The sequence below is a fragment of the Pleurodeles waltl genome, chromosome 9 (genome assembly GCF_031143425.1).
Source record: "Pleurodeles waltl isolate 20211129_DDA chromosome 9, aPleWal1.hap1.20221129, whole genome shotgun sequence".
In the NCBI taxonomy this organism is placed as follows: Eukaryota; Metazoa; Chordata; class Amphibia; order Caudata; family Salamandridae; genus Pleurodeles; species Pleurodeles waltl.
The window spans coordinates 890,705,984-890,732,527 of NC_090448.1; the positions used below are offsets into that span (position 1 = coordinate 890,705,984).

At 47.3% G+C, this 26,544-nt stretch overlaps 1 protein-coding gene across 2 annotated transcripts in view; it reads right to left on the reverse strand.

Annotated features, from left to right (window-relative positions):
• PRIMA1 (proline rich membrane anchor 1) overlaps nt 1-26,544 on the reverse strand; it is a 558,838-nt gene that overhangs the window by 313,944 nt on the left and 218,350 nt on the right. The gene's annotated exons all lie outside the window — the stretch shown is intronic.

The window sequence follows — 26,544 nt, forward strand, 5'->3', positions numbered from 1 at the left end:
CTGCCTAGGTGAATGAGGAACTGTTTCCATGCTCGACCCAAAAAACCACCCCCCTTGTGCCCTTACCTTCCTGCTCCCTCCCATGGAGAACCCCCCCCACTATGTCAGCCACCATGGGCCTAATTTTAGAGCGCCCCGCCTACCTGGGAGGCTTGAAATTTCAAAAATTATTTCAATGACCGGCCTGTTCATTCTTTATAACATCTAACAATTCATCCGCCCTATCTATCTCCCTTATATTATACATTTTGTTATTGTACATTATTCGCAAAAATGCCGAAGCTGTGCCGTGAATCCAAGCTTTTTAAATTCATCCAACCTTTTTCCCAATTCCCACTGTCTATCCATTGTAATTTTAGATAGGTCGGATCTAATCTCAAATGTCTCATTTTCCACCCTTAATGATTTCTGTTTTAATGCGCTGCGCAATATTTTTTCCTTTAGATGATAGGTTAAGAAATTAATCAAGATTTTTCTCGGTCTAGTGCTGTTCGGCAGCCTCGTAAAGGGGTTGCGGTGGACTCTCTGAATATCTTTTTCAATCTCTTCATTACTCTCTTCCAATTCACATACGGATTTGATTAGGGAAACCACATCTGACTTCAAATTTGCACCTTCTGCTCCTTCCGGGACCTTTAACAACTTTATATTATTCCTACGCGAGTAGTTCTCCAGTTGCTCAATCCTAACTTGTAATCCTTGCTCTTTTTCGTTCAAGTCTCGGATCTCATCCTTATGATGTTTCATCTCCTCCTTCATCCCCCTTACCGTCTCCTCCAATGTCTGGCTCCTCTCCATTAAGTTATCAAATTTTTTTCCAATGCCTCACAGGCCTCTCTGATTTCTCCTTGATTGCTCTCCGAACTTGCAAAGCCTTTTTTTATATCCTCCGAGATGGAGAGGACCTCCTCCTCCATGGAAAGACTGTGCCTTGGATCGGGGGCCAGAACCTAGGAAAGGGGAGGGCTGGCAACCGATTCTACCAGAACTTCTTCCTCCTGTCGCAAAATAGACAGGTTGCCACCTTGACTCGTCAGAGAAACATCAAGGCCGACTTGTATATTCTCTCGGTGGGCCAACTTGTTAGTTGGGGGGGGAGAGGTATCCTCAACCTCCTCGCCAGAGTCTGCACCGTTTCCAGTGTCCTTAGTCATATAGTTATCCATTTTTCCTTGCCCCGGCACCAGCACAATATCCTCTGGCCTAGCCCTAAAGTAGGCTCTTAGTGAAGGTGTGAGTCTGTGCTTTATTTTTGGTCTCCCCTCACTTCCTTCTTTCTTTTTCTAAAATAAATAATTCACTTGGTCCAAAGTTTTGCCCTTAGGCTTCCCCTGACTTCCACCGACCTCCCTATCCCTTTTTTCCACCCTCAGCCCCAGCCCCCCTACTTGCATGAAGTTAACGGAGGACTGGGGGAGGGGAGAGCTCTTATCTTCTTCGCATGAGCTGGTTACGGCCCCAGCAATGCCCACCGCCTTATTCGCTGCTTCGAAATTCGCCGAAAATGCATGCGTTACCGCGCTTCCAGGCTCCCGGGGCACCTTCGCGGGAACCTTACTGGTGCTGACTCTGCCCGGATTCCCCCGAAGGGGAATCCTCGCCGAGCTTCTTCGCACCCGGCGGAGCTCCAGCGCTGCACACCCCCAGAGCCGGAGTCTCCCGCCGGATGCCTCGCCTGGTCCCAGAAGCAGCCGGGTTTCCGAAATTAGCGCGGCCGGCCAACACATCCAGCCGATCGCTGTGTGTGTATGCCACGCCCCCAGGAGCGGCGGAAGGCGCGTCTAGCGAGCTACGGCCGCGACGCAGCCCGCCATGTCCTCCCCCAGATCGAACATTGTTGCTTCTTACCTTTCAATTTACTAAATGAAACACAAAACATACATCACTTGTTTGAAGATAGTGTTTTTCAACTTTTGCCCCCTTGAAAGATCTTCCTCAAGGTGCCCCAATCAATTTAGGTTTAATGGTATATAGTTTATAATTGCCACAGCTATAGACCTTCAAAAATATCTTTTTTTACTGCTTTTCCTATAAAACTCTAGATTGCATATGAATTGCATATGAACTTAGGCCCATATTTATACTTTTTTAGCTTCGCATTTGTGCCGCTGTTTGACGCAAAAGCAGCGCAAACTTACAAAATACAACAGTATTTTGTAAGTTTGCGCCGCTTTTGCGTAAAAAAATGACGCAAATGCGGCGCTAAAAAAGTAAAAATATGGGCCTTAATGTTTTAAGGGAGAGGAGTAAGAATAAATATTAGGTGTTAAAATTACATTTGGCAGATGATTCTTGAGTGCACTCTTCTGTTGAGGTTGTGGGCAGGACTCTGTTGCCCAGAATCCACTGTGCAGCACAGGCTGTCAGGGAGGAGGAGGAGAAGGTGGGGCAAAATGGCCACAGTGCATATAGCACTCTTTTGCATCCAGTATTGTGAAATGCTTGGGGGGGGTGCAATTGGACGAAGACCAAACCAAGAGCAGGCCTGTCTCTGCCCACCAGACACCGGCAGAGGCTGGACTCAGCCACCTCTCGTTCGACTGTGATATCTAATATAGCGGAACTGACTTTAATATGAGGAAAAGAAAAGCTGTGAGGCTCTTTAGTTCAACCTCTGAAGGAACTACTATTGATTCTATTTTGGAAAGTGCAGTTGGGTTATAAGAACTTACCTTACCAGAGCACCCAGAGGTAGTTCCTACACGTGCTATTTTTGAAGTAGGTGCTGTTTGTAACACTAGCTCCTAGTTAAGAACAGCATCTTCTCTACCCTCAACTAAGGGGCTCTTTAAGAGTTTGGCGGTCTGGTCACTGCCACGATGGCGGTGGTGGTCTGACTGCCAACAGGCTGGCGGAGTGGACTGCCACATTATGAGTTTAGTGTGGTGCACATAGAAGACCAACAGCGGTCCGCCGGCACTACCAGCCAGTACAGACTCCTGCGGTCGTCTGGATGCCCAAACAGTCCGGTGGAGACCATGTTTCCCGTCGGACCTATTGGGATGTTGCACGCTGCCAATGTGACTGCTGTGGTCCAAACATCACACATCAGGAGACGGAAATGGACACAATAAAGGGAGACACTCACCTCCAGGAAGCCATACACATTGGGAGCCGCCATGGAACCACAAGTAGACGTCATCCCATTGCTCCTGTTCGCTGAAAATCATTGCCGGTGAGGACGATGACAACGTGAGTACATACACTCGCCTGTTACATTTGTACAGTTACATAACATCCCATAGGGAAGACTCTGCAAAGGGCTGCACTTACATGTAACAGCTCAGTGACACACTCATTAACGTACTACATCAAGGACACCCACACATACTGTATACATCACGCACACTTTAGCCAGCATACACACACACACACGCGCACCACATGCCAATACCACACATATACACACAGCAACACTGCACATGCTCACAGATTCCCATACAACATACAAACTCATCGCAACACAACTACACAAATACAAATACATGTCACACATTCATACCCAACGCTGGCCGGGGACTGGACATACATATGACATGTACATCCATGTGTAATGGAACACACACAACACCACCATCAAACAACCCAGCAATTGACAAAAACACACACACATAGCACATCAAACCTATTATGCCATGCACAATACACGCAGACACAAACAGTCAAAACACAAAGCGACACATCACAAAAAGACTGGCGCAGCAGAGATGGGAGCAGCAAAACCATACATGGAAGGATGCCGTAGTAGGACACATCTCATGTTGATCAAGTCCCACCAAAACATGCTCACACAAACAGGCCCTATTTAGGCCCTATTTAGATCTCATGGACAAGCAATACCAACAACAGATGTAATGCACAGTCACACATTTGGGTGAAGGGCAAAGCTAAAAAGCATACACAACTCCAAACACCATACAAGACACTAGCCAGCTCTGAGGGACACACACCTAAATAGTCACATGCACACAAAAGAAAAGCAAACTTGCACAACTTAACACACTCCGTGTCTGCATTGAAAAAACTCCAGAACACCAGAACCCAGAACACCAAATGCCAGAACACCAGAACAGAACCCTCATGTACACAATAGCCACATAAAGGGGCAAGGCATACACCATCCATGACCACATCGCATATCACTCCAACAAACATTTCACTCCAAACACAAAACAATACCATGACACCAACATTTAAGCTACACACACATACCTATCACACAACACACACCCTACCCCTGGGGGACAACAGCACTGCACACAAACTCACATACTGCTAAAATAAAACATGAAGCAGCAAACACACAAAAATACTGGCACACAACCAGCATCAGCCAGGAACATCTGAAACTTAGGAAAGGAAAGGCTGGACAAAGATATAACCAAAATAACAACTCGTTGGGTTTAATAATCTAAAAGTGCAAAAAATATGAAAGTCCAAGGCCTTGGCCAGTCCAAAAGTCTTCTTTTTGCACCCAGGGAATATTATGGTAACCTAGCTTGACTCCTGACTACCATGTAACCTCCACAGGTAGGGCATCAAAGGGGCAGACAGGCACTTCAGGGAGTATTGGGGGGATGTTGGGGGAGGAGGGGCTTGGGCTTGGAAGGGGTGGGTTTTGGCTTTGGTTTAGGAGGGGTGGAGCTTTTCTTGGTGGGGGAGGGGCATGGGTGCTGGCAGGGGGTAGGGGAGGCCTTGGAGGTGGTGCGGATAGCCTTGAGAAGGGAATCAACTCTTTTTGGGGTGTCACGTAGGGACAAGTAGGGAAAAGGCCAAGGATAGAAAGAAAAACTTTTTTAGACACACAGGAACCATCATCAGAAGAGGGTTTGGGTGTGGAGGTAGAGGGCGTGGTTGTCTGATTGTCTGATGTGTCGGTGTTGATGTCTTGGGTGCGTGTTTATGGGAGGTGTTATTGTGTATGGTGGGTGTTTGTTGCATGGATGACTGAGGGCATTTATGTGTCTTGTGCTGACGGGGTGGAGGTGCTTGGGGATGCCATGGTTGGAGGGTGGCTGTCTGTTGGGGTGGTGACTGCAGGTATGGTGGATGTGCTGCATGTAGGTGTGTCAGTGGTGTGGTGTCTGTGGGTGTGGTGATTGGGTTGGATGTCTGAGGGTCTGGTGGGGTGGTGTCTGCGGGTAGGATTGGTGTGGTGGCTGGATCAGTGAATGTTGGTGAGGTGTCTGCAGGTGTGCTAGGTGTTGTGTCCGTGATGCTGGGGTCATGGGGTGTCAGAGCAAGTTGTGACTTTTGCTGTGTCTGCAGGTGGATATTGTTTGTGTGCATGAAAGTGGTGTGTCTTATGGTGCTTATGTTTGTGTGCACATTTCTTGTCTGTTGAGGTGGATGCATGTGAGTGTTTATGAGCTACGGCTGGGTCGGGGAAGGGGGGGATTTTGACTGGGAAGATGATGGTGGAGGGGGGTCTGTAGACAAAGGGTGACTGGCTGCCGTCAGTGTGGAGGCCAGAGCCTGGAAAGATCTCTGTAGGCCAGCCATAGCATTGTAAATGCCCTCCAGGAACGCATTGCTTTGTTGGACCTGGGTTGCCAGACTCTGGATGGCATTCACAATGGTGGACTGACCCACGGAGGCGCTTCAAAAGAAGTCAATAGTCCCCTCACTGAGGGCAGCAGGGGGAACAGGGGCTGGGACAGAGGTGCCTGCAGCAAAGGGGACGCCCACCTCTTGGTTGAGGGGGCATAGCCAACTGGTTGGGGAGCTATAGGGAGGGCGGTGATAGAAAGGGGGTGGCGGTTAGAGATGGTACTGGAGTAGTCCCCAATGGGCCCACCACCACTAGGGAGTGGTCACTGGAGGAGGATTTGGATATGAAGATGTTGCAGATCTGGTCTCTTCTGTGGCACTCGTGTCTGTGGTGTTGTGACCGGAGAGCCTGTAACCAGAAGTTTCCCCACTTGGCTGTGCCCAGTCTCCTTCACCTGCCAGAGCTGATGGTGAAAACTGATGGTGAAGTAGAGTCATAACAAACACCTAATAACACTTCCATCACAAATCAGAATGAAATCACATACCATCATATCAATTGACCCCCCTGCAGGAAGTGCCAGCAAAGTGCCAACATCATGTAACAACACAATACAATGCGTGTTTCTCAGTTTTACAACTGTAACACACCAGCAAAGCAAGCTATCAGAAAACTACAATAGCAGGAATGAAGTTGAGCAATCACACTAACCATACAATGACTAGTTGACTATTCCACCGAATATAGGTGCCATATGCTGTACAACATAGACAAGCACTAAACAAGCAATGGATTTCCATAGTAGGGTAGCTTACCAAATACACAGATCCAATCCTTACCACACAAATAGCTTACTCTGATGTCATGTACCAGGCAATAACATATGTTGCCAAGTAAAGGCATGCAACCCTGGTACAAACAAGCCAGTCCTTCATCAAGTGACATAGAATCAACCATATCACTATGGACACATATCATCATATGACATATCAACATGTAACACATACAAAATGTTAGTCAAGGAGGTAGTACACATGTTACACACACATGCCCCAATTGTGATGTAGCAAGGAGTAACAACGGACTCAGGTCCAAAATATCTAGGATAAATGTCTCCAGAAGACAAACAATATAATTGTAATGTAAGAACCAAGTAAGCTCACACCAGTGCTCACACAGATTTAAAAGTAAACAATTTTGTGTATGTATCAAATAGACTACTGTACTTTGCAGGAAGGAGGGAGACAAGCCTTGCAAACATTAACATGAGTAAACTAATGTCTTACAGAATGAGAAGCAACATCACTACCCACACATCAGACATGGCAAGCATGGCATCTGTCTGTGAAGGATTCCCAGAGGCAAAGCATAAGTGACGCAAACATTACTGGCATACCAACCATGATGCAAGTCAGCAGTCAGGCCACACTTAACAACCTACACACACGTCTTATTGAACTACCAATGCTTCACCAAATAAGTTTATTGTCAAACATGAAGTTACCAAACACCCTGGCCACATGTTTCAAATCCTTCATAGCTACAGCAGGTATACATGATAAATTCCAACAGTGAAGCATGAATTTTGTTTACAGAACACACAAAATGTTCACACAGTACTGTCTGGGCCATTACTGTGAGTGGATAACCATTGACTATTATACCTACAAACGTTTCCCATGGACAAAAATGTGCCAATTTTCTGCTATCAGGACATCAGCATGGCTATCACATGCTTACATCTGATACCAGCATATGTGTCCAAGTGGAAATGTAGCACATGCACACCGGTATATAACATGCATTTGGAATATCACACATCACTGTACATTCCTCACTTACCAAGAGTAATTACCTTTCAACAGGTATGAAGATGTTAGCTATGCAAGTCATGTCACATGTTTGATAGACACCTCTGCATGACACATCATGCTGTGACACATCAGAAACCTACCAACACTGGAGATGACTTACCCCTGCCTGAATGAAAATCAAACATCAACATACCCCCTGATACATAGCAGAGAACAGAAAGCAAGAACCTACCCAACTTTCTACTGTGACATTAGGGAGGAGTGATTTGTTGGTGGGAACAAACACCCACCAGGGAAGTAAAAGCAGATTACTGGAGTACAACACACAGTCAAATGGGTGCCATTCTGTGATATAGGACTGAGGGGCCCCCATTGTTGAGTACCATGTCCAAAACCAAAATGAATGTTCACACCTGTTGCCAATACATGACCCGTGTACACCAATGTAAGCACAGAAGACACATGACACTTCCCCACATTGTCAGAGCTAGCATTCTGTCCCTCACTCAATCACCTGGTAAAGGGTCAAACATGAGTTAGGTTTGTACTTACCACCTAGTGGTGCTGTGCTGCCCTCAAACGCCCATCCAACTCAAGGTAGTCCATCGCCAAAATGCAGGCCATTAGGGGGGACATGGTCCCACGAACACCCCGCCCTCGTTGGGAGGACAGCCCCAGCTGGGCCTCTGCGATCTTCCGGGCTCAACGTCTCATCTCCTCCCACCTCTTCCGACAGTGTGTGCTCCACCAGCTGTGGACCCCCATTGTCCGCACCTTCTTGGTGATTATATTTAACAGAATACTGGTCTGTGTCCAACAGCAAAATATTTTGACCAATGCCAATAATGATTTAGGGAACAGTTGGGGGCAATGGAACAGTACATAGATTTGTGTTTGCTTACAGGCAAGTATACATAGTGAAGTGCTGCCCATTGTACCTACCCTTTGTGGACCTATCATGAGCTTTTGACAGTGTTAAATTATACCTGCTATTGCTTGATTTAGGGTTTAATGCTACCATGGTGAATCTTTTGTTTACTGTAGTCAGGATTTATAAATCGTCTAGGGTCAGATTCAGACCAAATGAGGTGGGGGTCTGTTTCTTTTAAACTGTGACAAGGTGTGTGGCAAGTCTATGTCCTTGCCCCCTCTTGTTTAATTTGTATATCAATAAATTCAATAATCGTCTGAAAGCACCCGCCCAGGATGTACCATTGGTTAACTTCCCCTACACCTGTGCTTCTGTATGCTGATGATGCCGTACTTCCTATATACACCCCAAGTTCTTTCTGATAGTTAATTGGAGTTTTTTCACAGTTTATGTCTGATTTGATGTTGTCCGTTCATTCATTTTTCCCCTTATACACTAAACTATGCACCCCCACTGTAAATAAAAGCAAGCTCATGAGTGTGTCTAGTTTCCCACATTTTGGGGGATGGTGTTTAAGTGGAATGTGTCCTGCACTAGTAACAACTCTAACAGCAGACTGATGTTTACTCAAGCAGTTAGTTCAATTTTTACTCTTTGTTATTCTTTGGGCGGTAAGCCTATACCTGCCTTATGGAGATTTATAAAACTCAGTGAGTACTGACTACGAGCTATGGGAATGGAATTTGGGGTTATGTTGGTTGCTACTCACTCCAAGTAGAGGAGGATAAGTCCTGCTGGCGTCTTCTCTCCCTCCCCCGCTGCACCTCACAATTTGTGTGTCAGGAAGAACTAGGTCTACCATACATCGAGGACTAGATAAACTTTTGTCCCTTCTTGTTGTGGCTTACCTGTCTGGAATAATTGTTATGCCATTTTTAATCAAGAAAAATTAAGGACTGCTTGCTCTGTGAACAAGGAATGAAAACACTCCGGCTAGCATATGTTAAACAGAACCTTGAAAAGTTGGGTAGGCCCTCTCTTTTTGAGAATCCATCATCTGCCTGTGTTAGACCTGACAGCCTTAGGGTAGTCACCCCTAACTTTTTGCCTGCCTCCCTCCATTTTTTTGGACACTGTTTTTGCTGGTTTATAGACTCTGCGCACTTTACCACTGCTAACCAGTGCTAAAGTGCATATGCTCTCACCCTTAAAACATGGTAACCTGGAATCATACCTGATTGGACTATTAATTTACTTATAAGTCCCTAGTAAGGTGCACTTTATGTGCATAGAGCTGGTAAATTAAATGCTACTAGTGGGCCTGCAGCACTGGTTGTGCCACCCACTTAAGTAGCCCCTTTTTCCTTGTCTCAGGCCTGCCATTGCAAGGCCTGTGTGTGCAGTTTCACTGCCACCTCGACTTGGCATTTAAAAGTACTTGCCAAGCCTAGAACTCCCCTTTCTCTACATATAAGTCACCCTTAAGGTGTGCCCTAGGTAACCCCTAGGGCAGGGTGCTGTGTAGGTAAAAGGCAGGACATGTACCTGTGTAGTTATATGTCCTGGTAGTGTAAAACTCCTAAATTCGTTTTCACACTACTGAGAGGCCTGCTCCCTTCATAGGCTAACATTAGGGCTGCCCTCATACACTGTTGAAGTGGCAGCTGCTGATCTGAAAGGAGCAGGGAGGTCATATTTAGTATGGCCAGAATGGTAATACAAAGTCCTACTGACTGGTGAAGTCGGATTTAATATTACTACTCTAGAAATGCCACTTTTAGAAAGTGAGCATTTCTTTGCACTTAAATCCTTCTGTGCCTTACAATCCACGTCTGGCTGGGCTTGGTTGACAGCTCCTTGTGCATTCACTCAGACACACCCCAAACACAGGGTACTCAGCCTCACTTGCATACATCTGCATTTTGAATGGGTCTTCCTGGGCTGGGAGGGTGGAGGGTCTGCTCTCACACAAAGGACTGCCACACCCCCTACTGGGACCCTGGCAGACAGGAGTAAACTGAAAGGGGACCTGGTGCACTTCTTAGCCACTCTTTGAAGTCTCCCCCACTTCAAAGGCACATTTGGGTATAAAACAGGGCCTCTGCCCTACCTCATCAGACACTTGCTGGAGAAGAAACCTGAACCAGAAACTACATCCTGCCAAGAAGAACTGCCTGGCTGCTCAAAGGACTCACCTGTCTGCTTTCTATAAAGGACTGCTGTCTTGCTGTTGCCCTGCTGCCTTGCTGAACTCTTGTCTGGCTGTGAAAGTGCTCTCCAAGGGCTTGGATAGAGCTTGCCTCCTGTTCCTTGAAGTCTCAGGACCAAAAAGACTTCTCCCTTTCACTTGGACGCTCCGTGCGCCGAAAATTTCGACGCACAGCTTGTTTCGCGGCGAGAAAAACGCTGCACACCGACGCTGATCGACGCGACGCCCTCGGGACGATCGAGACTTCAACGCACAACCTCGCAAGGACAAAGCCGCCCGACTTTCCAGGAGAAATCGACGCGACGCCTACCGTGAGCGCGAAACTTTGACGCACGGCCTCGCAAGGACAACGCCGCCCGACTTCCAAGGAGAAATCGACGCGACGCCTGCCGTGAGACCAAACTTCCGACGCACGGCCTCGCAAGGACAACGTCGCCCGACTTCCAAGGAGAAATCGACGCGACGCCAACCGTGAGATCGAAACTTCGACGCGCAGCCCCGCAGAACGACGCGCAGCCGGAAAACAAGCAGGAGAATCCACGCACAGACCCGGGACATCTGGTAATCCCCGCGATCCACGAAAAGAGACTGTCTGCGCGCCGGAAAACGACGCCCGACTTCCCCGCGTGGAAAAGAACGACGCAAGTCTTTGTGTGCTGAGGAGAAATCGACGCACACACCCTTTTTCCACGCATCTCTCCACCTGTGGCCCTCTGAGGAGATTTTCCACCAGAAACCAGGTACTTTGTGCTTGAAAGACACTTTATTGCATTCTAAAGACTTAAGACACTTTGGGGGTCATTCTGACTCCCGCCGGACGCGGTCACCGCGCGCCCGGCGGGAGCCGCCAAAATACCGTACCGCGGTCGGAAGACCGCGGCGGGTATTTTGAGTTTTCCCCTGGGCTGGCGGGCGGCCGCCGAAAGGCCGCCCGCCAGCCCAGGGGAAAACGACCTTCCCACCATGAAGCCGGCTCGTAATCGAGCCGGCGGAGTGGGAAGGTGCGACGGGTGCTACTGCACCCGTCGCGTACTTCACTGTCTGCTATGCAGACAGTGAAATACAAGCGGGGCCCTCTTACGGGGGCCCATGCAGTGCCCATGCCATTGGCATGGGCACTGCAGGGGCCCCCAGGGGCCCCGCGACACCCCCTACCGCCATCCTGTTCCTGGCGGGCGAACCGCCAGGAACAGGATGGCGGTAGGGGGTGTCAGAATCCCCAAGGCGGCGCAGCATGCTGCGCCGCCTTGGAGGATTCTGACGGGCAGCGGAAAACCGGCGGGAGACCGCCGGTTTTCCTGCACTGACCGCGGCCAAAGCGCCGCGGTCAGAATGCCCTAAGGGGCACCGCCAGGCTGTTGGCGGTGCTCCCGTGGTCATTCGCCCTGGCGGTTTTTACCGCCAGGGTTAGAATGACCACCTTTATATCACTTCCCTGTGATATTTCTACAATTTTCCATTGCAACTTTATTCTTTTTGACCTACAATTATCCTGATAAATATTATATATTTTTCTAAACACTGTGTGGTGTATTTTTGTGGTGCTATATGGTGGTATTGTATGATTTATTGCACAAATACTTTACACATTGCCTTCTAAGTTAAGCCTGACTGCTCGTGCCAAGCTACCAGAGGGTGGGCACAGGATAATCTTGGATAGTGTGTGACTTACCCTGACTAGAGTGAGGGCTTTTGCTTGGACAGAGGGTAACCTGACTGCCAACCAAAAACCCCATTTCTAACATTGGTGATCAGCGGTGAGGATAGGACTTGTATTTGTGCAGTGACATACAGTAGCTAAGTATCTCACTACCTACCCACAGTTGAAGGTCAACTTGGTTTTTATCTCTTTTTGAAAATCCGTTTTTTTCCTGACAATTTTCAAAAACTAAATCCTCACTCAACATGTCTCTGACTGGGTCTCAGACAGGGGACTTTGACCTAGTCCAGTTGGATACATACACGGTCAAACAACTAAGAGGATTCTGCAGGGCATTAAGGGTACCCACCCAAGGGGCCTCCACAAAGGAGGACTTTCAAGTGGCGCTGAGGGCCTGGGCAGAAGCCCATTTAGAGGATGATGAGGAAGGGGAGCCAGAAAATGGCCCCTCAGAAGGATTTTCACTATCTATGGATGGTGTTACCACTGCAATTGTGCACCCTTCCAGACCAGGGAGCAGTGTCTCCATGCAAAGCCTGACCGCAGAGGAAAGGAGAGAGGAAAGGCAGTTCCAATTGCAAATGGCAAAACTGAAAATTGAGGCGCAACAGGAGGAGAGGAGGGCAGAAAGAGAAGCCAAACAAGCTGAGGCTGAAAGAGCAGCCAAACAGATTGAAGCTGAAAGGACAGCCAAACAGATTCAAGCAGAAGCAGAAAGGGCAGCCAAACAAGTAGAAGCTGAAAGAGCAGCCAAACAAGTGGAAGCTGAAAGAGCTTTGGCTGAAAAGAAACTATTGTTGGCTCATGAACTGAGTCTCAAGGAGCTGGAGATCAAGGCAAGACAGTCTGAATCCAGCAATAATGGTGGCAGCATACAGACAGGACCTGCTGGAGAAAAGAAGGTTCGTATACCCAAAAATGTGGTGCCCAGTTTTGTGGTGGGAGATGACATAGATAAATGGTTAGCTGCTTATGAAGTTGCACTAAGGGCTCATGAGGTTCCTGAAGGGCAATGGGGGGTAGCTATGTGGGGTTATGTGCCGCCATTGGGGAGGGACACACTTCTCACATTGGATCCACCGGATCAAAACACATACCCACTCCAGAAAGCCACTTTACTTGCCAAGTTTGGGCTGACCCCTGAGGGATACCGTCAGAGGTTCAGGGACAGCACCAAACAAACCACACAAGGATTTCTTTGATTTCTCTAGTAAGGCACTGAATGGATGGGTGCGGGGCAACAAAGTAGCAGATTATAAAGGTTTATATGACTTGATCCTGAGAGAGCATATGCTTAATGTTACTTATACAGATTTGCGCCAGCAACTAGTGGATAGTAAGCTGACTGATCCCAGGAAGCTTGCTGAGGAGGCGGACCTCTGGGTTAGCACCAGAGTGTCCAAAAAGGTACCTGGGGGGGACTCCCACAAAGGTGGTCAGGGTTCCCAACAGAAGAAAGAGGGGGGAGATAAACTTACAGATAAGGAACTCTCTAAAGGCCCCCAAAAGAATTCCCAGGGAGGGGGTGGCAACCCTTCCTTTTCCAAATTTGGGAAAAAGCCAGGGACATTTGACAAGTCAGGAAAATCTAGCCCCAAATGCATGGAGTGTTACCAATATGGTCACTACAAAGGCGATCCACAGTGCCCCAAGAGGGCACCGTCCACTACCGGACAGGCACCTGGGTTGACTAGTGTAGCACTCGGGGGGGAGATGGACCCAACTAGCTTTGGGGAGCAGGTAGAGATTTCCCTAGTGTCCCTGGGAGAAGGAGAAATGGTGCCCAAGGCCCACATGCCCAGAAATACTTCCAAGTACCGGCAGTGGGTCACCATTGATGGGCAGAGGGTGGAGGCTCTGCGTGACACAGGAGCCAGTATGACTACTATCAAGAGTCAGCTGGTGTCAGCAGAGCAGATAGTACCTAATACATTCCACCAGGTCAGAGTCGCTGACAATCGCGAGAGTCACCTACCGGTGGCTCTGGTTCCCTTTGAGTGGGGGGGGTCTCTGGTACTCTGAAAGTAGCTGTGAGTCCTGCCATGCCTGTAGATTGTCTGTTAGGCAATGACCTTGAGCACACTGCTTGGAAAGAAGTGGAGCTCAGGTCTCACCTGGAGATGTTAGGGTTACCTGAGTGGGTCTGCATGACCACACGGTCCATGGCTGACCGAGAGGGAAGTCAAGGGCATCTGGAGCCTGGAACGATGGCCCAGAGAGCTGCCAGGAGGAGGGACCAGGGGTGCGGGAAACCGGCCCCCGCTGTTCCCACAGTGGCTGACGGGGCTCCTGAGGAGGAGGCTTCCGAGCCAACTGGGGAAGACATTGCCGCCCTAGGTGATTTACCTGAGCTTGCTGGCTGGCAAGTTGAGGGTGGACCCACCAGGGAGGAATTCTGCAAGGCGCAGAAAGAATGTCCCACTCTAGAAGGTTTGAGGAAACAAGCCTCAAACCAGGCAGCCGGCGACGCCTCTGGCGATCACCACCTATATTGGGAGAATGATCTCCTCTACAGTGAGCCTAAGGTTCCGGGCTTTGGGGCAGCACGTATGCTGGTGGTCCCCCAATGTTACCGAACCTTCCTACTGGGTCTGGCTCACGACATTCCCCTGGCAGGACATTTGGGGCAGGGCAAGACCTTTAACAGGCTTGTCACCCACTTTTATTGGCCCAAAATGAGGACACACTCAGACAAGTTCTGCAGATCCTGTCCTACCTGCCAGGCCAGTGGTAAAGCAGGAAAAAGGGTTAAAACCCCCCTGATTCCACTTCCTGTCGTTGGCACCCCCTTTGAAAGGGTGGGCATCGACATTGTTGGTCCCTTGGACCCCAAAACTGCCTTAGGCAACAGGTTCATCCTGGTTTTGGTGGACCATGCCACCCGTTATCCAGAGGCAATCCCTCTGAGGACAGTAACTGCACCGGTGGTGGCCCGAACCCTGATGGGGATATTTACCCGTGTGGGATTCCCCAAGGAAATAGTGTCTGACAGAGGCACTAACTTCATGTCTGCATACATGAAGTCTCTGTGGGATGCGTGTGGTGTAACTTACAAGTTCACCACACCCTATCACCCCCAGACGAATGGTCTTGTGGAGAGATTCAACAAGACCCTGAAAGGCATGATTGGTGGCCTCCCTGAGGCCATGAGGCGTAAGTGGGACGTCCTCTTACCATGCCTTCTCTTTGCTTACAGAGGTCCCCCAGAGAGGGGTAGGGTTCAGTCCCTTTGAACTTCTCTATGGGTACCCTGTCAGGGGACCCTTAAGCATTGTCCAGGAGGGATTGGAGAAAGCTCCAAAGACACCCCCTCAGGATGTGGTCAGCTATATGTTGGCCCTCCGCAACCAGATGACCCGCTTCTGGAAAGAAGCCCAAGATAACCTTGAGGCCAGTCAAGAGGTGATGAAACAATGGTATGACCAGAAGGCCACCCTGGTAGAGTTTCAACCTGGAGACAAAGTGTGGGTAATGGAGCCAGTAGAGCCCAGAGCTCTCCAGGACCGCTGGTCTGGCCCATTTGAAATAAAGGAGCGGAAAGGGGAGGCCACTTACCTAGTGGACCTCAAAACCCCTAGGAATCCCCTAAGGGTGCTCCATGTGAACCGACTAAAAGCTCATTTTGAGAGGTCGGAGATCAACATGCTTCTGGTCACAGATGAAGGAACGGAAGAGGAGAGTGAACCTCTCCCTGACCTCCTCTCTGCCCAAGAAGGTGATGGGTCAGTAAGCGGGGTCATCCTGTCTGACTCCCTGACTCTAAATCAGAAAGGAGACTGTTATGAGCTGTTGGAGCAGTTCTCCCCCCTGTTCTCCCTTACTCCTGGGCTGACCCACCTCTGTGTTCATGATATTGACACCGGTGACAGTCTCCCTGTGAAAAACAAAATTTACAGGTTGTCGGATAAGGTGAAGGCCAGCATCAAGGAGGAGGTCTCCAAGATGTTGACTCTAGGGGTCATTGAGAAATCCAGTAGTCCCTGGGCCAGCCCAGTGGTATTGGTCCCTAAGGCTACTGCCCCAGGTGCGAAGCCAGAACTCCGGTTCTGTGTGGATTACCGGGGTCTCAAGTCAGTCCCCCGGACTGATACTCACCCCATCCCCCGAGCTGATGAGCTCGTGGACAGGCTAGGCGCTGCCAAGTTCCTGAGTACGTTTGATCTTACTTCAGGGTACTGGCAGATCGGCCTAACTGAGGGGGCCAAGGAAAGATCCGCATTTTCAACCCCGGATGGCCATTACCAGTTCCGGGTGATGCCGTTTGGGTTGAAAAATGCCCCCGCTACCTTCCAACGGTTGGTTAACGGGGTCCTAGCTGGCAAGGATGCCTTCTGTGCAGCCTACCTGGATGACATAGCTGTCTACAGTTCCAGCTGGGAGGAACACCTGCTTCACCTCAAGGAGGTGCTTCAGGCCCTGCAACAGGCAGGCCTGACCATCAAGGCCAGTAAGTGCCAGATTGGGCAGGGTTCCGTGGTGTACTTAGGACACCTAGTGGGTGGTGGCAAGGTGCAGCCACTCCAGGCCAAGATTGAAACTATCAAGGCCTGGCAACCACCCCGAACACAGAGGGAGGTGAGAGCCTTTCTAGGCCTCACAGGATACTACCGCCGATTTGTCAAGGGCTATGGTACCATTGTAACACCCTTGACAGAACTCACTTCCAAGAAGCAACCTAAGTTGGTGAATTGGACAGAGGCTTGTCAGAAAGCCTTTGACGCCCTGAAGGAAGCCATGTGCACGGCCCCCGTACTCATGGCCCCTGACTACTCCCAGGAATTTATCGTGCAGACAGACGCTTCAGAGCATGGCATAGGGGCAGTCCTAGCACAGCTGAATGAGGAGGGCAGAGATCAACCTGTAGTCTTTATTAGCAGAAGGCTATTACCACGGGAACAGAGGTGGAGTGCTATTGAACGAGAAGCTTTTGCTGTGGTCTGGGCACTAAAGAAGCTAAGACCCTACCTGTTTGGGACTCACTTCCGGGTTCAGACAGACCACAGGCCCCTCAGATGGCTCATGCAGATGAGGGGTAAGAATCCAAAACTCTTGAGGTGGTCCATTTCCCTACAGGGGATGGACTTTACGGTGGAACATCGCCCAGGGGTTGACCACGCCAATGCTGATGGTCTCTCCAGGTACTTCCGCCTTAGCGATGAGAGCTCCCAGGAGGTCGGGTAGCTCTCCCCACTTTCAGCTGGGGGGGACACATGTTAGACCTGACAGCCTTAGGGTAGTCACCCCTAACTTTTTGCCTGCCTCCCTCCATTTTTTTGGACACTGTTTTTGCTGGTTTATAGACTCTGCGCACTTTACCACTGCTAACCAGTGCTAAAGTGCATATGCTCTCTCCCTTAAAACATGGTAACCTGGAATCATACCTGATTGGACTATTAATTTACTTATAAGTCCCTAGTAAGGTGCACTTTATGTGCATAGGGCTGGTAAATTAAATGCTACTAGTGGGCCTGCAGCACTGGTTGTGCCACCCACTTAAGTAGCCCCTTTTTCCTTGTCTCAGGCCTGCCATTGCAAGGCCTGTGTGTGCAGTTTCACTGCCACCTCGACTTGGCATTTAAAAGTACTTGCCAAGCCTAGAACTCCCCTTTCTCTACATATAAGTCACCCTTAAGGTGTGCCCTAGGTAACCCCTAGGGCAGGGTGCTGTGTAGGTAAAAGGCAGGACATGTACCTGTGTAGTTATATGTCCTGGTAGTGTAAAACTCCTAAATTCGTTTTCACACTACTGAGAGGCCTGCTCCCTTCATAGGCTAACATTAGGGCTGCCCTCATACACTGTTGAAGTGGCAGCTGCTGATCTGAAAGGAGCAGGGAGGTCATATTTAGTATGGCCAGAATGGTAATACAAAGTCCTACTGACTGGTGAAGTCGGATTTAATATTACTACTCTAGAAATGCCACTTTTAGAAAGTGAGCATTTCTTTGCACTTAAATCCTTCTGTGCCTTACAATCCACGTCTGGCTGGGCTTGGTTGACAGCTCCTTGTGCATTCACTCAGACACACCCCAAACACAGGGTACTCAGCCTCACTTGCATACATCTGCATTTTGAATGGGTCTTCCTGGGCTGGGAGGGTGGAGGGTCTGCTCTCACACAAAGGACTGCCACACCCCCTACTGGGACCCTGGCAGACAGGAGTAAACTGAAAGGGGACCTGGTGCACTTCTTAGCCACTCTTTGAAGTCTCCCCCACTTCAAAGGCACATTTGGGTATAAAACAGGGCCTCTGCCCTACCTCATCAGACACTTGCTGGAGAAGAAACCTGAACCAGAAACTACATCCTGCCAAGAAGAACTGCCTGGCTGCTCAAAGGACTCACCTGTCTGCTTTCTACAAAGGACTGCTGTCTTGCTGTTGCCCTGCTGCCTTGCTGAACTCTTGTCTGGCTGTGAAAGTGCTCTCCAAGGGCTTGGATAGAGCTTGCCTCCTGTTCCTTGAAGTCTCAGGACCAAAAAGACTTCTCCCTTTCACTTGGACGCTCCGTGCGCCGAAAATTTCGACGCACAGCTTGTTTCGCGGCGAGAAAAACGCCGCACACCGACGCTGATCGACGCGACGCCCTCGGGACGATCGAGACTTCAACGCACAACCTCGCAAGGACAAAGCCGCCCGACTTTCCAGGAGAAATCGACGCGACGCCTACCGTGAGCGCGAAACTTTGACGCACGGCCTCGCAAGGACAACGCCGCCCGACTTCCAAGGAGAAATCGACGCGACGCCTGCCGTGAGACCAAACTTCCGACGCACGGCCTCGCAAGGACAACGTCGCCCGACTTCCAAGGAGAAATCGACGCGACGCCAACCGTGAGATCGAAACTTCGACGCGCAGCCCCGCAGAACGACGCGCAGCCGGAAAACAAGCAGGAGAATCCACGCACAGACCCGGGACATCTGGTAATCCCCGCGATCCACGAAAAGAGACTGTCTGCGCGCCGGAAAACGACGCCCGACTTCCCCGCGTTGAAAAGAACGACGCAAGTCTTTGTGTGCTGAGGAGAAATCGACGCACATACCCTTTTTCCACGCATCTCTCCACCTGTGGCCCTCTGAGGAGATTTTCCACCAGAAACCAGGTACTTTGTGCTTGAAAGACACTTTATTGCATTCTAAAGACTTAAGACACTTTATATCACTTCCCTGTGATATTTCTACAATTTTCCATTGCAACTTTATTCTTTTTGACCTACAATTATCCTGATAAATATTATATATTTTTCTAAACACTGTGTGGTGTATTTTTGTGGTGCTATATGGTGGTATTGTATGATTTATTGCACAAATACTTTACACATTGCCTTCTAAGTTAAGCCTGACTGCTCGTGCCAAGCTACCAGAGGGTGGGCACAGGATAATCTTGGATAGTGTGTGACTTACCCTGACTAGAGTGAGGGCTTTTGCTTGGACAGAGGGTAACCTGACTGCCAACCAAAAACCCCATTTCTAACAGCCTGTAAGAGTGTCAAACGTAGGTACTTGGAATAAAGATTACTACCACTGTTGAGGCAATATACAATTCTAAAGGCTAGCCAGGGAACAGAGCTGACCTTGTACGCAAAAATTGAAGGGCCTTCTTACTAAGGTTTAGAGTTGGAACTATTAGTTTATGTTTCCCTTTGGGACAATTTAGCAAACTGAGGCCCAGATGTATGGGCTTTGTGGCCGAGGACAGTGCTGCAGGTCACTTTGCTACACTGCCCTGCATCACAGGGAAAGGGCAGGAATGTGTCATCCCTGTCCTTTCCCCCTGTGCTGGAGCCCTTTTGGTTGCCTACTGCTAACAAGGGCACCCTTGCACCATGATGCAAGGGTGTCTGCGTTGCATACAGGATTGTTTTTGTGCAGGAAAGGGTACCTTCTTGCTAAAAAACAATCCTGAGAGGTGTTTTCCTCTTTCTATGTGATGTAATGAAAAATCATTGTAAAGTGTAGCTCATTTATTGGCTCTGGGTACCTTGAGTTCTGGGAAAACCCACAAGCCCTATATATCCCTACAACCAGAAGGGTCTAGCAGATATAAAGGTATAGAGCTGTTGTGAATCAGCCTTTGTGATGAGAAGTTAAAAATGAACATTTTGTCATGAATGGCCGTTTCGTTTTTTTTTTAACTAATGTTCAATATTTTTTATTTCAACACATGATTTCTTCAGGGAAACCTTGAAGGATCTCCACAAATTACCCTTGCTAAATTCAAAATTCTGTCTAGTTTTCAGAAATGTATAGCTTTCGGGGATTCACCATGGGTTTGGTACGTATTTCTTCCACAGGATTTTGAAAGCACAAAAAATAGGGAAAATGGCCTGTCTCCTAGTAAAATACCAGAACTGTGCTAGAAAACATGTTTTTCTGAATCAAGTGTGCCTGTTCCTGAAAGCTGGGAAGATGGTGATTTTAGCACCACAGACATTTCGTTTAAGCCACTTGCAGGAAAAAAACACACATGCTTTCTTCTCCAGCACTTTTGTTTCGCATTTTCCCCCTAAAACCCAAAATTTAGCTATATTTTGGCTACTTTCTCAGTCCCCTTCAGGTGGATCCACAACCCCTGGGTACCTTTAGAATCCCTACGATGTTTGAAAAAAGGACACAAATATTGCATTAATAGCTTAGGTGAACAAACAGTAATGGAGACCTAAGCGACAACTACCCCAAATAGCAAAAAAGAAAGAAAAAAAAAAAGAACGCACTGGGGGCGGGGGTTACAGGTCAAGCAGTGAAAGGGTTAAAAACCTTTTTTTTTTTTTTTTGTAATAAAAAACATGTCCGTGCCTAATGACGTCCAAAGAAAAGACTTGATTTCAATCAAAAGACACTGAAATGTAGTTGCATGTAGAGACCCCGCCTGTCAGACCATACAATGATAAAGTATAAATTTGGGCAAAATTGATAGCAGGTGGTTGGGGAGAGTGCTGGAAAATCAAGAAGAGTCTTTGAGCTACAGATGTTTTAAATGTCACCTAGCACCTTAACTGCATGAACTGATCAATCATTTGAGGACAAGCCAAAACCCAGTGGCAATTAATGGAGTAGTTGTAGCACACAGCCCAGACTTGGATCTGAACACTTTGAAATTCTGCCGAGTGTGAAGGAAAATAATCTTCTTCAGAACATAAAATGTAAATATGATGGCAATGTGATCTCATCGTGTTACCTATTTGTGAGATACTGCAAGGAGTCAAAGGAGATTCAGGGGACAACATATATTAGACACTTCCAACATAGTTAAACACTGCAGAAAGTGACTAGTAACTAGTAAACTAGTTACTAGTGACTAGTAAACTTTCCAGTTCAATAAAATAACTTTTGCACCAGGCATCCTAAAATCTCAGATTTAAAAAATGAACGTTAGTGGATAAACTACTCAATACTTGAGGCAAAAAAGGCGGGAAACGTTTCCAGCGCCAGGAGAACTCAAAACGGCCAGTTACCACTCCAGTGTAACATGTACATATGCATAACAAAACGATATGAGACACAATAAAAACAGATTTACAGTATTTCCACGTTAGAAATAATTTAGCACTTTTTATATAGCGGAATTCACAATATTATTTGACTTTACTATTCTTTTTAAACTAAGGGCCTGATTCTAACTTTGGAGGACGGTGTTAAACCGTCACAAAAGTGGCGGATATACCACCTACCGTATTACGAGTCCATTATATCCTATGGAACTCGTAATACGGTAGGTGGTATATCCACCACTTTTGGGACGGTTTAACACCGTCCTCCAAAGTTAGAATCAGGCCCTAAGTGAACTTCACAAATTGTATTAACAAACACTTAAGGCTATCCCACACTTCAGCCAACGTGTGCTTCATAGCACACAAGCTACTTTTCAATGCTGAATGGATAAAAAAAACAATAACACAAAAATAGATAGATATATCATAGAACACACCACTAGACAGATTATGGTTCTAAACAATAACAATTACAAACGTATTTGCTGGTCAACACACTTTCGAATTGTTTCACTGTTTCTCAAAATATAAAAGCACAGGGGCAGGAAAACCAGAGAGGAAGTGAAACAAGTTAAACAAAACAAACAAGCATTTTTAATGCAGTGGGTCTCTCGTTTACTGGAGTTAAAGCTATTTGCGTTGTAAACTCCTAACTGGACTTTTCTAGCCACATAAACTGAAAAGTAAAACAGTTTCACATAAGCGAGCCCACGACCACCATGAGCGCAAAGCAAACATCTAAAAAGAAAATGAAGTCACCCCCCTGCCATCAGCAGGAGCTACAAAATGAAAAATTAAAATATTAATAAACAGTGTTTATTATCGTTTTTATTTTTCAGGGGCGGGGCCATGGGCAATGACAGGGACGGAGTGCACAGGGCTCCCCTCAGTGCGCATGTATTTTTGGCTGGTCGTCTCGAGCCAGCCACACACACATGCACACTGGGCTCTGTCCAACTCCCCACTGTGTTGCCCGGTTGGAGAGAGCACGCAGAGGCTCCCACTCTGCCTCGGAGCACCAAGCCAGGGCACTCCGGCCAATCCTAACGCTGCTTTCATGTAACCTGCAACATTTGTCAGTTACACGACTTGGAATCCCAGCACCCATTAATGATCAGGATTATCATGGCCTTTCTTTTCCGTGTTACCATATGAAGGAGAACTGAGACTACTTCTCCCACATAAATTCGGCAGTTTCATGCTACTAACCCTAGATACATCATTGCTCTACCTAATTACGGATGTACCTGACCTTCTAACCTTTAGGAAACCCTTTGGCAATTTTTCAAGTAACATCACTGACCTTTAAGACCTTGAGAAAGTCCTTGTGACAAAACACGTGTCGGCTGTTCTCGGATGTATCACTGTTTCAGCAAGAAATAAAACCTCAATCAACTATTACATAGCGTCTCTTGGATCTTACACTTGTTTCTACATTTGGAGTGACTTCTTGGACTACTTCGGTGTGCCCTGGTTTTACATTGACTTTGTTCGGGTCTGATTAGTTTTCCAATCAGCCCTTTTTCACACCCGTGGTGGTTGGGTGGCATACCAGGTTGGCACCCTTGGCACTCGTCTGCGCACAGGTTATTGTTTTTCTAATACTGTATACATGCTATAAATCAGATGTGTGAACCCTAAGAGTATTAACCACCTACTTTTTGACAGTAGAGGTCATCTCAGCAGTGGTGATCCCTGCAGGGGTAATCTCAGAGGTAGTAATTACAGCAGTGGTAATCCCTGCAGAGGTACTCTGAGAGGTAGTAATCACAATAGTGGTAATTCAGCAGTGGTAGTTCCTGCAGGGGTAATCTCAGAGATAGTAATTCCAGTAGTGGTAATCTCGGCAGTGGTAATCACCGCAGTGGTAATTTGAAAGGTGGTAATCTCAGCAGAGGTAATCTTTGCACTGGTAATCTCAGAGGTAGTAATCACAGTAGTGGTAACCCCAGGAGTGGTTATCCCTGCAGTGGTAATTTCAGAGGGGCTCATTTCAATGTAGTAGATTCTATGTAGCGGTATGTGGACTCAGTTGAATTTTAAGTGGTGACTTACAATCGTTTGTGCTGGGTCCTCGGTCTGATATGTTCATTGCATTTGCGTTTAAATAACGCTCAAACATTTTCTGTTTATAAAACGCTTCCCTGAAGAACATGTTTTAAACCACTTCCTCCTCAGTGAGAAAAAGGACCTCTGAATGAAGTACAGCACAGCGCCTTCCTGAGGGGCACCATCCTCATCTAAAGGTAAACATCTTCATTTGTTTAGTTTTTACTCAGAAGACTAGGGCCTTATAAAACAATGGGACTCAGAAATTATTTCACAAACATTTGCAATGCAATGGGTCTCGTGTTTACTCGTGTTAAAGCTATTAGCGTTATAAACTCCTAACCGGACTTTAATTGCCATATAAACTGAAAAGTAAATCAGTTTTGTATAAGCGAGCCGACGCCCACCATGAGTGCAAAGCAAACACACAAAAGGAAACAGAAGTCCGCTTGCAGTAAAATTTATCAGAAAAACTGCAATTATCCATGTAACTGGTAAAAAGTGCAAATATCCATGTAACAGAGTCGATGTCATGCAAAGCGCTTGACTTCTGCCCAGCAAGATTGCGCTGCCTATGAAATGAAGAGAAAAAATAGTGCAGAAACAATACAGAAAACAGGGAGCCTCGCATGTTTTCAGTAGTTGGCCAGTGCACTCCAACCGGGCCAAGCATCGGAAGAGGCATGACGTATGCATGCCTTCTACTAATGAAATCAAGCTAATTTTAAAAGGCAAGCCCACGAACCAACCAAATGGATGGGCTTGACCTGGGCGTGGCTAAAAGCCCACTGAGAGAATAAACCAGGGATGGAGCGCTTTGCGCTCGACCCTAAGAAAGGAGGGTTACGTGTCGAACTGGAGTGGGATGGGCACAGGAACAGACAGTCAGGAGCCACACCCTCATTAAAAATGTTCACTTCCATGTGTCACTTTGCTCAGTTTTGTCACTATTTCTTAGTGTGAAATGGTTCCAACTTTTATTTTGGACACAAGGTACCAGGAAAGTCATGTTTATATTTACATGTAATTTCTGGGCAATTTCATGCACTTTCCTAAAGAACAGAATGTGAATTTTCACAGGCTTCATCACAATATTTATAATTGTCAAATATGTTGACTAGGTTATATTTTAAGATGCTCTGGAGGAGGTTGTATGGCAGAATATAATATGCAGAGACTATTCCTAACTGCCATTAGATGATGGTTTTGAGAACAGTGTTTAATACATAGCATTCATGTCTATGATATGTCATTTATGTTATAGTAAACATTATCTTATGTTTCCATGTCCTGGAGGGGTCTTCCTAATAGACTCTTACCTGCTACTCTCCTAGCAGAACTAACCATTAAGTACTCATTTAGTTTACAGCAGTACAGACAGAAAAGGCAGAGCCTAATCCTCACTGATGCCTCACAGGGCGAAGGAGAGAAATATGTACTCAGGAGGATCTGGAGGGGCACAGATTGTTTGAGGTTCAGAGGGACACTAATGATGCAGTGAAAGTACAGAGGAGCCATTACACGGGATTATGGCATTGATCAGTTTGAGCCAGTGGTTGTTGGCGGGGACCACCAGCACTCATTTGTGAAGCCTGGACTTATTTTTCTTCATAAGATATTGACCGAGAGAACGTGTGAAAAAAACACACAAACGGGAAAGAAGGAAAAAAAACTCACAAAGGGGGAAAGCAGGGACCAGCAAGAGAGAGATAAAGTGGAAGGTAGTGTCTGGGAGTGGATTAAAGAGAACTGAGGAGATTCCAGGACTACACATCCTTTGTATTTTGCATGCTGACATTTATTAGTGCTGGCTGCAGACTTCAAAGCTGCTCTTTGGGCACTAGCGCTAATTCCTTTACAAATGAAGTACTTGATCAGAGTGAAAACAACTGGCATCCACAGAGTTAGGGCATGTTGTAGGGACAATGTAAAACTAAAGGTTAAGTGTAAATATGAGGATCATCAACTAAGAAATAAGTTTCCTATGGATAAAGAACCAGTGACACAATTGTGCATGTTATAAAAAAAAAAAAGAACAATGACGTAGAACCAGAGATAACACAGCAACACAGGTCGCTATGATAAGAGACAGCATTTAATCAAGGTCCGTTTAACACCGATAAGCTCACTTTTTAATTGCAAGACAGAATGACCCGCACATCAACATTGAACGCATTTAAGATCAAACATTCTAAAATCGAACATGGTTCACCTTTATATTTATATAAAATCACCATGAACACTACAAATGACAAACTCTTCTGTGGGAACAGCAGCTGTGTTAAATTATGATGGTTCACTGAAATCATGATTGATAGCAATGACCACAGCAATTCAATTGAGGCTGCAATGATGTAACTCTGTAGGCTGCCGTGTGCCAGGTGAAATACTGCAATGGTTAGAAATTTAAGTGAAAACCAAAGAACAAGAACAAAAGATGATGCAGGAAGCAGAAACAAAACACTATGGGCCTCATTACGACTTTGGCGGTCGGAATGATCTGACTACCAAAGCAGCAAGGATGAGGCTGCCATCATACCGGTGGTCTCCCCCCAGTCGTATTGCGATGTTTCCACCAGGCTAACTGGCAGAAACATCGTATTACAACATTTCTGCTGGTAAGATCAAGGCCTTGGTCTTGGCTCCTTTAAAGGAGCCAAGGCCAATACCTTGGCACAACAGCACAGTTGGAATGTGCACTCCACTGTGTGCATTCTAAGGGTGCTGGCAGGCAGACAGTGCACATTCTGAGGGTGCTGGCAGGGGGGGCCCTGCACTGCCCATGCCCTAGGCATGGGCAGTGCAGTGGCCCCCTGAGGCCCACAGCACTAGCTTTCCACCAGTCTTTTTTCATGGCGGTCGGCTGGCAAAAATAGGATTCATGATCAGCATGGCGGCGCTGAACTCAGCACCACCCTGGCTGACCACGACTCTGACTGCTGCCCCCTGCCAGGACCCATGATCCT